The sequence below is a fragment of the Passer montanus genome, unplaced genomic scaffold (genome assembly GCF_014805655.1).
Source record: "Passer montanus isolate IOZ18808 unplaced genomic scaffold, ASM1480565v1 scaffold27, whole genome shotgun sequence".
NCBI lineage: Eukaryota > Metazoa > Chordata > Aves > Passeriformes > Passeridae > Passer > Passer montanus.
The window spans coordinates 11,780,039-11,793,209 of record NW_024367372.1 but is presented as its reverse complement, the minus strand read 5'-3'; positions in this window follow the sequence as shown (position 1 = coordinate 11,793,209).

Below are 13,171 nucleotides of genomic sequence, written 5' to 3'. Positions count from 1 at the left end.
CTGAAAATCAGAACACTACTTAACCTATTTCTCATCAATGCAGATGTTTTATCCTCAAGTTTAATCTCTTTTCCTCACTTTTTCCACTTGTGATCAGCCAAGAGTATTTCCCCCTTTGCAAGGCTGCTGAATTCTGTCTTATGTAAAAAGCAGGACTATTGAATTGAATAATTCTCTCTGGGATTTACTTCTTTTCCTTGTTTTGATGGGTAAACACCAAGTCACAGTGACTTTTTCCCCTCTCTTTATTGTCTATATAAAAGACACATGCTGCTTTTAAAAGACCCATCAAAAGTAAAGAAAAAATATTTCCTAAAGGTTTTGCAATAGTCCTATTTGGAATAAAAATAGATAAATAGGCAGAATAGAAGAGCTAAAGGAGACAAAAGTGCAGGGCATCAGTCTGATGAAACATAGTTGCTACTATGTTTGACAAGGACTGAGGGGCTGTTTATCCCAAATCTCTTCCTCAAATCCATGAGTTGTGGATGCTCAATCTGTACATTTAATTAATCCTACATATATCTTCTGAATCAAATTTGACCAAGTTTTTAAAGCTCTCAAGATTTCCCTATCACTCTTATATTACAGACCAGAACAGCAACTGCTGCTCAATTCCTGTCAGAGAGAGGCCAAAAACCCTCTTGAGAAAATTTCTTGATGCAGAAATCCTGAAAATGAAGAAAGCTTCATTAGAGAACCAGATCTTACCTCTTCAATTATGACTTTTCTAGAACCACTAGAGCCCTGCTCATCCCTTTCTTACCTCTTTTCTTGAAGGAAATCTCCAGCTAAACCAGAAAACCTAATCTTAACATTCCCAGCATTGACGGGGATGGAAAAACAATTAGGGGAAATGATACTTTTTTCTTTGATAAAAAACTTTCATTTCTGCCCTCAGATAAAGATATGAAAAAGAGGACAAACCTGATTCTGCAGGTCACCCTCACAGTCCTGACTTAATAATATACTCAAAGGTTCTATAGCAAAAGGACAAGAAGGATAGAGAAAGTAGACATTATTTTTCTCCCTCTGTCCTGAGTCACCTGCTCTGCCATGGAGAGAAAGTGAGATTTTTTTTCACTCTAAAGTGGGTGGGTTGTATCTGTAGTTTGGAATGAAGGATCACAAAGAATTTAGTGCATATCAAACTTGCAATCCCAATACTCTGTATGAAGGAGGCCCTGCTCACCTCACTCACTGCTGGAACACAGCACAGAGATAACAATGAAGAAGATTCTGTACCCATGATCACGAATCAGAGCAAGTAAACAGAGCACAGTGAACATTATAGGTTACAGGGCTCAGAGCCTGAGTGTTGCAAAGCCTGACACTGACTAATCAAGTCCCACAAAACATGAGGACTTATCTAACACAAAATCTGACAGACAGATATTGGCATCCTAACATTTCTGTGTACCTTTGGCTGGTACATAAGCCAGTGAGAGAAATCTCCCTCTCAGTGGCCTACAGCATCCTGGTTTTCCTTCAGAGGCTTCCTGTCCAAGTTCTAGCCAGATAATGAACACTGATGACCTGAGTGTGCCCGGGTGGTGGTGCTCTAGGCATGTTCTGAGAGAGCCAAAGGCACCGGCTCTCTCCCTCAGGTGACTCAGCCAGCTGTCCCAGGACAAACTGGGCTTGTGCTGCTCTATAAAATGGAAGCCATTCTATCACTGTCTAAGGAAAAATGACACTCCTGTAAATTTACATTATTATTCTGAGGGGGAAATTGGTTTTTGTGATTAGTGTTCAAAGAACCCAGCCATTTCACTGAGCAAAGCACACTCCAGGAAACATACTGCCCCAAAGAACCCATTCCTACAAAAGCCAAGACAAAGAGAAGGAAATACAGTCACATCTGCAGAAGTGAAGCAAAAAAGAATTTACTTAAGTGTTATGCAGAAAGTCTGTGGCCAAGACCAGCTGTTTGAAACCTGTCAATCCTACAGCTAAGACACAAGATTCTGCTTCCTCTGCAAGCCCAGTTCTGACAAACCTTTAGCTTGATTTTGAGCCTTTTATTTCACTTCACTTTCACTGCTAAAAGTAGTATTGATCTCCCAGGAGGAATAAAATATTTCTTTGCCTCTCTGAGGTGCCATGGCAATTAAGATGGGTATAACTTTTTAGGAAGCTACCGAAATGGAAGGCACTTAGAAGTTCAAAGCAATATTATTATATTGCTCAGAAAATGACACAATATGCTGACAGAAATTATGCAGTATACTGCTTAATAAACTTAGAGCCAGCATAGTAAAAATTCTGTCAGTAATAAACTTCTTTCCCAGTTGACTGCAGTCTTGCGTTGCCAGAAATTATCATCATCTTGCAGGTCCTATAGCACTCCACCTTCATACTCAGTAAAATGGTACCCCAATGACATTGGCAGCCATATTATTTATTATCTAAAGTAATGAAAAATACAAATAATTGACCTTGGAATTCTTGGGCTTACTGCTAAATTGACCCATTAAAAAAGTAATAATATTTTATGCACACTTAGGTGAATGTGTTTCCATCTAAGTGGGTATGCCATCAAGATGTGGATCTGCCTGTATTTAATATCTTGGAGGTAATCTTTATTCCCCAATACATTTCTCTTCTTTGTTGCCCCAGATATAACTTACACTTATTGTCTTATTGCAGAATCACCTGGGCAATCACCTGTCCCTGCCTGTTCTACAAAGTAACCAACACACATCCAGAAGGCCTGAAAACAATACCAAACAATAAACCATTAGCTGATATTTGTTCTACTTTAGCACAGTGTCATCTTTTCCTATTATTTTTTAAAAGGTCATAAATTATGTATTTGTGTACATGGGTGATTTGGGAGAAAAAACATGTCACCACATATGCCAATGGCCAGTAATATCAATGGGATCCTTTTGAAAGGCCTCTGATTTACTTCCTGTTAGTCATAAATGATCTGGACATCGATTAACTGATCAAAAACATCATCTTGTCCACTCGACTGTCAGCACTTTCTAAATGGAGAACGACACAATCTGAGAGTAATTTGTAAATAACAGAGCGAAAGCTGTTCACATAAACAGATCGATGGACAAATGCATAAAGGGAATGGGGCCTCCTGACAGATTACTCATAAAAACAAGTTATTAGAATTCATTAAATAAGCATTACCAGTTTACCAGCTTTAACTATCACACAGCAGCAGATGACGGATTTCAGAGGACACGGCTCAGCAGTCTGAGCACAAGGTATTTGAAGTATTCGAATGCCTGTGAACTACTGGTTTGAATCCAGGCATAAGGCATAACATTTTGTCCCTTTATGGATGATAAGCCACATATTGGGTTCTTACGGAATGTAGATAAGACTTAGAGAGCAGTCTCTCCTGCTGGGATAATAACAATCACATATCAGCTTTTCATTAAAGGAAAAGAATTAGTCAACAGTATGCTTGGCCAATCTTCTCAAGTCCAGCACGAGCATGCGTGACTCACATCTTTCTGCTCATTGCAAACCTTTGGAGAGTGGCTTTTTTTTTTGGACACTATCTGTGACTAGCCAAAGCTGAGTGCCAGAGTATGCCTGGTAAAACTGTATAAGTGGGAATGGCAATTCATCACAGGACACAAACTGTGCAGCCAGAAAGATGCTATCACCAGTGCTACAGACATAAATCTTGAATCCTGAATCTTACCAAAGGGTTTAAGCATCATCCTGATACAATTCTTCTTTTTTGCCTTTGCTATGAGAGATCACTTATGACTTGAAACTGATTCAGAGGAAAATTATTGTGTGAAATGAACAAATTCTAAGACCAGCGTGGCTCCTTCTCGCACTAAAATTTGCTTATGAGTCCTTAAAAAGAGCACAGACAAAAAAAAATTGAGAACTGAGAAAGTCATTTTGCAAAAGATATGATGAAGAGGGAAGTTCTTTTCTAAGCAGTAATGTCTCAAGAACAATACAGATTCATCGTAGTGTGGGAAACATCTACATTTTTTATATATGTCCAGTGCAGTTACCCTGTGATATGTCTGCTAAGAGTGTGATGACCAAATTCCACAAGGCCTTCTCAGAAATGTAGCACAGACCTAACAAATTCATAAATAATCCAACATTTCTTTGACACTTATTGACTTCCCAGGGGCTCATGGAATATGAAAGACCAGAATTTTAAGCAGTGTTGCCTTGTGTAGTTGAAAGGCAAAAGATGGAAGGATTTTGTTTACCTGTAGTCAGAGATGCCGAGAGAATATGAGAAGCTGAAAGTGGAGGAGAAGTAGCTACTGAGCTTGTTCTGAAGCCAGAGAAAACATGGGTTTAGATCTCTGACACAGAGCAGAGAGCCAATAAGTTAAACCTCATATGTCAGAGTAAGCTAGGGTTGATGTTTAATATTCATATTCCATAAAAGAAAAATTTAAGATTGAGCACAGTCCAAGATGCCTTCTCATGTCACAGTACCTGAGATTTCTCCTTTGACCAGTCTATTAAGATATGGATACTGCCACAATCATTCAACGTAAAATCAGGAAAAAGAGTTTTTACCCCCTACTACTTGACCTCCCTCCCCAGCCCATCATCTATACAAGACAGTGGTAAATGGGAAACATATTTTTCCATTTTTCAGGTATTTAGTCTTTCCACAAGATGCTTCTTCCAATTGGCTTATAAGGTAGTCAGTTTGGAAAAGAAGGAATGTACTGAGGAGGATTTTATGAAGCAAAACTAGCTTTATTGGTGATAGCTGATCCAATATTGTGCTGTTTGCTTAAAATGTATTGTTGCTGTAAGCAACACACTGAATTGCAAAACTATAACTGCAAATAGTTTATATGTCTGTGGGTGTACACATCAGGAACAAAGCAGAATGCAAAGACGTTGGAATAGCTCAAACTCTAATTCAGCTATCATGCTTGCAGAGCTTGATTTACTGTTTTAATAGGGTGTCTTCTCTATGCTGGAGCTGTCTTAAGCATCATTAAAATACTAAAATTTGTTGCCAGCTAAGAACATACATATGTTTTTACAACAGCTCATCTCAAATATCATAACTCATCTGACAACAATTGTAAACTAGCATAAGATGAGGCTGACTCCTGAGTCAAGCCTCATGTATCCCCCTCCTAAAGTAGCAATCAGCCTCAACAATATGGAAAAACAGACTGTCAGTTTAATTTCCAGGAGTAAAGCACAGAGAACAAGGGTCCAGATCCATTCCCACTGACTCGACTGCCAGGCTGTGGGTTGCTCTGGTATGAGTTCTTCTTTCTTCTTTCTGAAAAATCCTGCTCTGCTCTGGAATGTTAATATGTACTTCTAAAATCAGCATTTCAAAGGGCTGCCCATGTTTATAATGAAATACTCATAGGAAGTCATGCCTGAAGTCACTTGTTTTGGTGTTTTTGGACAGGAGGATGTGCCAGATGCACTCAGTGGATTTAACAAAGAATCACACTGAAAAAGGTTCCTCTAAGTTCTTATGCTCCTCAGGCACAAGAAAATCCAGGAAAATTATTGGACTTTTATCTCAGTTTTGCACTTTTTTTTTGTGAACTAGTGTGGCTTCTCAGTCTGAATTCTTCACCAAGTGAGTTGTAAGGACACATTGCACAAATTAAGCCCAACCAGAAACCAGGGAACTGGTTTACAGAAGGGCTCACTACCCCCAGCTCCTGCTGAAGGTCACTGCTGTCTTCACTCCCCCTGGGAGTCAGCTTCACACCCCTGCTTAAAACATCCTGTAGCTAGCAGAGGGTTACTGCTCAGCCAGCTACTGCCAGGAACCCTGCCTCACTCTCTTGGCCCAGGGGCTGACACAAGCCCTGCTCTCATGCGGTGTTTTCCACATTCCAGCCCTCAGAAGCCTGCACTCTGCCGAGCCCTGCGCTCGGCTTTCTGAGGCATAGCTCTGTTCTCTTACTAGAACTCCTCCTCCTCCTCAGCTTCACTGCTCTGTGCTCTGCATTACAGCACAGGGCAGCCCAAGCACCCACAGCACTGCAGCATCATGCCCAAACAGCTGAATTTTCATTACTGCTGGGGAATCCAGCAAGAAGAGCTCCCACCGGCAACTGGCAAGTACGGATTTACACCAGCATCTCACCCAGGCTCTTCCTTCTCTCTCAGGAGCTAAAGGCTCTGTCTTAAAAAATTCACTCACTAAATAATGCAGGAGGAGCTTTTCAAAATTATTCAAAACATTGCTTAACAGGCTGCCAAGCTGCATGCCTGCACTGGTTGTACAAAGCACATATCCTGCTGGCTGAGACAGGCCCCTATTACTCACCTGCTCCAAAGATACTTGCAAAGAACCACTGTCCTCAACAGGCCACATGATATCTTGGGATCTCTCTTTCAGTTTCTTGCATATCCTTCACTTATCCAAGCACATTTTGGGTAAGCAATTTGCCTTCAAAGCACTGTGGGTTAAAGGGAAAACCTGTCAAAGTTTCAGTAACCACATTTCTTTCCCACTTTTGCACAAGAGACTAAAATTGTATCAAGGAAAAGCACAATGAAAACCTGAGATGTTCCTGATGATCCCTTTCTGTCAGACCAAACAAGGAAAAGAGCCATGACCCTGAAGCACAGAGCACCTAAAGGCCTCTAAAAATAACCAGCACTCAGAGGAACTTCATAAAGAAAACAGACAAAGAAATACACAGACAGTATTAAGATTATAAACCAATAATCAAAATTTCTGTAGTTTTTAAGAAAGACATTACTTTTCATTAGATAGAGGGTTGTGACTCTCCCACAGAATATATTATCTTCTTCTCCCACAGAAACTCACATGAAATACTGGTCTTAGGAGCCACATAAGACAAACAAGACAAATAAGCATCAAGGTCCTTGCCTTGTGCATTCTCCCCACTCTACATATAATATATCCACCCTTGAAAGAAGCAAACCACAGGGATGCCTTACATGAAAGCAGGACTACAGAACAGTCTCCAGTTTCACACATCCTCTAGTTATTGCAACAATCTCTGTCAAAATCAGAAACATTTCTCACTTTGTTTCCCAGAAGACAAGGCATAGTGATACTTTTCATGTCAGGATCTTCTGTCTTGGTCTTAATTTACACAAAGACTTTCTGCTTCCTAGTCCCTGCATACATCCAGGTAGGCTCTTTCTAGAATAATGCAAAAGGTACAGAAAGAAAACCAGGGAACCCATAACTAAGGATTTCCTTGGGTAAGGTGTTGCTGGAGAGCCTGAGCTGAGATAGCCCATACTGATGGCAGAGTTGTGCTGCTTGACCGTGGGGGTCTGTGAGGGACAGGGAAGGACATCCCCTCAGGAAGCCTGGGGCTTAATTCAGAGTGAAAGCAAATAGCAAATAGCTGGCTATTAACCTACAGCACATAAAGCTTTTGAAAACCTGGCATGAGGGAGTGAATTGCTTTCCCGGTAATCACTGCTCATTTACCTCTCCCATATTTCAGATTATGATGTTCTAAGACAGTTAATAATGGACAAACCCATCCTCCCTTTCTGCTTTCACACTGTTGACCCCTTTCTTTTCATAAGTTTCTCGATCACCCCAAAGTCAGCCAGTTCCAACTGCAGATGTGATCTTTATGCCCCCCCTTCACATGTTTACAGGGCTGCTGCCTCTCCTTGTCTCCAGACCCCTTTGAGCAAAGAACTGCTTTGCTCAAGTCTAAGCTGGATGACAATTCCTCTCAGTACAAATCTGCTGCTTCTTTCTCAGTGTCTCCATCCCTTGCAGCTGCCCAAGCTATCAATTTCATATTTTAAAACTTCAGCAGAAAAATGAGCCCCACACCTCAGAAAACCTCAGACTGCTGGGAAATAACTGTCTTGCAGCTGTACACTGTAAAAAGCTCCTGCACAGCATTCTCCTCCACTCGAGTCTGAGGTTTCACCCTGTGATCCCACCTGCACACAAGCACAGCTCTCCCAGACAGCCTCAGAGCACACACAGCTGCTTGCAGGGAGACCTTCTGATAGTGGGGCTGGGGCATTTCAGAAGCTTTTAGCATATAGGCTGTAGCAGTAAAGAGCAAACTCGTTGTACTCTAAAAATAATCACTGCAGGTCCTTTTTTAGTTTGAACAAGAGTTAAAAATTACCAAGACTCACACAAAAGCTGTGCCACTGGCAGCAATAAGAAATTGGCTTTTTCTTCATTTAATGGTTTTGATCCAGACAAACCACTGTAGGTAATAGGCGCTTTACAGAGCATCTGGGGGTTTATAGGTTAATCTGCTTTAAGGAGATGCAAAATTATTAAATGAGGAATTAGTATTCCTTGTAAGGGAAGCCTTGAGTTTTGCGCACAGAAGGCCGCCTGTAGTCTCAACCTTATCTTTCTTCTCAAGTAAAGCTGCCTCATTCCTTGTTTTCCATGGCTCAGAGAAGCTGGCCCCAAAGCCCGCAAGACAGCTGTTTCCTCAGCCATGCTTCCACTGCCATCTAGTGCCTCCAGCACACACTGCAAGGGCCTCTTTTGCTTTGCGAACTTGTCACAAAAGATAAAAAGTCCTAAGGTTCATGTCAAACCTCAATTTTTCATTCGGAAACCAATCTTTGTGATACCACTATAGATTTTTTTTTTTTTTCCGAGAACAGATCAGACTTGCTGTAATGAGGTGGGGTTTTTTTGCAGCCTGAAGTATGAGCTACCCCTCCTGACTGTCTGGGCTGAGTGGTGATTTCAAATACCATGTCAGTCACACTCAGTGAACTGGAATAGCATTGTTGTTTATCTGGTTTTGGTTAGAACTGAGAGACTCTTCACAGGGACTTGGGTCTCCAGAGGAGAAGTAGCTATAGTCACACAATAATATGAGCAGTGCTCATTAGCTTCAGGACAAAAACACTGAAGAAAGGTGACTGCAGACAGAAAAGTAGACTTGGCCTTCTTTTTCTCTTGTACTGTTCTGCTCTTTTCCTGGGTACAACTTACATAATTTTTTCAGAAAAAAAAAAAAAGGAGAGAGCCTGGACATGAGAGCATATTATGAACTCAGGTTTTTACAGATGCAATAACACTCCTCCTACTGTTTTAAGTCATGTTAAATACGCAGAGACTGATCCAACTCTAAGACACTATGTGAGCTTTACATCATTCCACCATGTGTTTCTGTATCAAACAAAGCCTTTTCCAACCTACCCTGCTCATCTCCATTCACTGGCCCCACTAGGAAAGCAACTCTGAAGCACAGCGTGTTCCCTTGCCTTTTCCAGATCTCCTTGCAGGTAGTGGGCAGCTGTTAATGATGTTATGTTTCAGCTCACTGACTCCATCACTCTTGCCTGTTTTTTTCTGTACTTATGAGACTGTCAGACTGTGAACCTACAGGATTCCAATGTACACAGAATCAATGGAGTCCTTTCCAAAACTTTGTGAAGAGACCCCTGCTCACAGTGTGACGATCCTTAGAGGTAGAGCATTATCTCTGCTCTATGCAGACACGAAGAATGAAAAAGGCAGTATGTTCAAAGGCAGTATGTTTTCATCCAAATGAAAATAAAGTCATCCCTTTCAGTCCCCTACCACCTCTAACACAAGCAGAGGCACACCCGCAGTGGCTTGTTCTCAGGGCAGTCATTTCCTCACAATTTCAACAGGAAGTGACACTGAGCTGTTAATCAATGTTGTCCCCACTAATGCATTAAGTCTTTGGAGGAAGGAAGTTAAAGCAGCAGCTCTGTTTATACTTAGGTCTACTAAGCAAGAGTGCTCAGTGCCATGGTATCCCTGTGTGCTTCCTCATGAGGAAACGGAGGCATGTGAAATGATCCCAGGAACAAAGTTAGGATGTACTCCAGACCTCCATCCACCACTCATTTAAAGCTCTGGTAACTGTAGTGAATTTAAAGTTATACAAAAATCCAGATAGTAGGAGTACTACACACAATGCTCCATAAACACTTGAAACCAGAAGAGTACATTTTGAAATGTAAGTACAGGTTAATATGAAAATTCATTGTTTTCTGATTTCAGAACACTGTCCCAACAGAGAGAAACCTAAACAGAGACTCTCTAGAGCACCAGAAAAACGCAGTATGCAACACATATTTCTCTCATTTGCAGTAGAGGACACTGATAATATTTGCATGGTATTGAGGTCCTTGTAGATTAAAGTGGGATGTGGCCCACCATCTTTTGAAGTGGTAGAAATGGGGAGAAAAAGATATTTCAGCTACCAAATGTAATGCTAAGAGATCAAAGGGCAGAAAACACTACCATACTTAGTATGTTACTGAAGAGGAAACTAGATACTTTTTCAGAGAAACTGCCTTCTGAAATGACTTAGTACAGATAACTAACCCCGGCGGAAGTCTTCAAAGGCATCTGAGGATGCAGTATAGGCTCATCAGGGAAGTTGCTGAACACAGAATTACTGTAATCAGGTTTTGATGTAATAAAAGCAACCAAGTACCCTTTCTGCATCACGCTTCTTGAAGGAAAAAAAAATTATTAAAAACAACAAAGAAACATGGTTCAAAGGAAAAGAAATAAAATCTTCCAGACTATTATATTCCAGTGCCTGAATGTATAATAAAAGTGATCAAAAACCTGCCTGACTTCCAGGAGGTTGAGTTCCAAAGAGAAGGTACAGAAGACTGGCATTTATCATTCCCAAGTCACCATGCCACACACAAGAAAAACAGCCACCTTCAATCATTGAGGATGCTACCCAGGTAGCCACCCTATATGGCATGGAGAATGTGTGGGAGAAAGGAAAAATACAGGTAAGGTCACTTGTGCCTTGGGGGCTAAAACACCACAAGAAATTTTACATTTCTACATAGTCCTTTTGCTGCCTCCTTGCAGAGCCTGTTTAGATTAATATTATTTATTATAAAAATCAAGTGATGTGACAATATTCAGATTCAGCACAAGAAAAATATAGTTAGCTGCAATACAGAGGTAAAAAGATTCAGTTGTTTAAAAGATGAAATTGTTGCATTTTCATGTGGCTAAGTATTTGTTTGAGAAGGGTGACAGATATCCCTAAGTATTCACCATTTTAAAAGTACAATCAGGAAAGGAAAACGAAACCAAGGTATGTACTGAATGTATTTACATATGGGGAGGCTGGAATTTTTGTTGTGGAGATTTACTAGAACTAATATTTAGGAAAAAATATTTATATCATACTGTGCTATTTGAAATTAAGTGAAGCAACACCATAAGAGAAACTCCTTTGGCTTGGGAACTGGATGTTCACAGTTGATGTATCTGCATGAAAGCATTAATCTAATCAAAGTATTTTGACTCTCAAAGTAGAATCACAGGTGTTTCATGAAGAGCTCAATTCATCCTGCTAGTAAATACTAGAGCTACATAAACACAAGATACATTCTGCAGTATCAACCTTCTTCTCATGAATTGGGAAGAAAAGTTGATCTCCCTGCATCACTTACACAGATCATAAACAAAAGCAATGATGCTGTTTGTCTGAAAATCCATAGAATAGCCACCTATAAAAGACAAGTGGGAGCTCTGTTACCCTTTTGTCTCAGCAGTCTAGTAAGGCATGTCCTAAAAATGTACAGTCTATCTAGCAAGGAGATGGGCTGAATGATCAACAGGGCATTCTCAGCCTCCTTCTTCTGGTACAGGCTTGCCCTGTGCACTGAGCATGTTTTGTATAATGCTGGCAAAACAATTTATTTAGGATAAGGTATCAGCTGGGCTGCAAGAAAAAGAAATTAAGCTGAACCATTAAACAGCAATCTTAGACTGAACAGGAAATAGGCAGCTTATGCCAGAGACTTTGTGAATCCCAGTGAAGCTTTACAGATCTCTGCACTGAGCCATTTGTGTGCACCTCCGTTCAGCACAAAACCTGCCTGATCTCCTGCCAGTGAATGCTATCATTTACTGCTCCCACTACAAGAGCAATCACATCAGAAGGGAATATGGACATCCTTAACAGGATTTGATGCTAGCCATTGCCAGCTGCTCTTTCAAATGACTCTGTTAACACTGTATAATCAAGCCAAGAGGCTACAGTCGCTTCGGTGTGATCTCAGATTGGCCAAGGTACACAAAACTTCCCAAAAATTTGGAAGGGGAGTGGCAGTAACAGAGAAATATTTGCCTCCTATTTTCCATAAAGCTCTGCTGCTATGCTCACAGGGAAGGAATCTTCTGCAACCAGGAGAGGGACTGAGTCACACATCACAGACATGCCTTTCAGCTGCATAACCTGTTCTCATGTTTTCTAGCCTTTTCTGATTCTACTGCTTTTGGGAAACAGCAGTGCCTAAAATTAGCTAAACATTTGCTTTTTAGCAACAATGAAGTCTCGTATTTTCTGTAGGCATTTTAACTGAATCATTGTCCATGGAAAACAGCAAAGAAGATGGCTGTATTTTCCAGCAGTAACTGAACAAAGGAAGCCAAGTTTAATCCAGATTGTTCTTTGCTTTTCCCTGTACTATTTGGGAACATGTGTGCAGTTTGGGGTTTTTTTGTTAGTGATGCTGGTTTGGTTTTTTTAATTGTCATTTTGTTGTTACCTCCTCTGTTTTAGACCATGAAGGATTCCCAGACCATGACTGCATAACATTAGAATAATATTACATGCTAGGTTCAGTTTCCTCTTACATACCCTCAAGTTAATTCTGTACTGAGACACCCCCTACGACAGTAATATCATTGAAATGCCTCTGTGAGCACAGTAAAACCAACGATTACTGTTTTCCTGCACTAAGTGAAGTCAAACTCAGTCAGGTACGGTTGATACCAACAGAAAAGGCATTTAAAAACATTTAAAAGTCAGCACTCCAACAAATACTTTTAGGATACTTTCATCTCTGCTTTCCAGAGACATGTGTAGGTTTAGCCTGGGGTACACAAAAGCAAGAGTCAGGTTTAATGCACTCATTGCAAGTTACCAGGAGCCCCTGACAAAACTGGTGTTGGGCTGTGTGTCTGTTTCTAACCTTATCCAAACATAATTCCTTGAGGGGAAAAACAGAGTTTCACAGTTGTTTGTATTAGCCACTCTGAAAACCGCAGAGAAGTATCTTGGCAGAGAGCAAAAGCTTGGCAACACTGCTGCAGCACACATTTTCCTCCGCTCAATTACTAGTGGGCCTTTTGGGCTTTTTTTAGAACACAAGTTCTAGAAACACAACCCTTATTGTTTCAGCGACACTTGGGCATAAATGGAAGGAGCACAGCAAGAGGAATTTGCTCATGCTG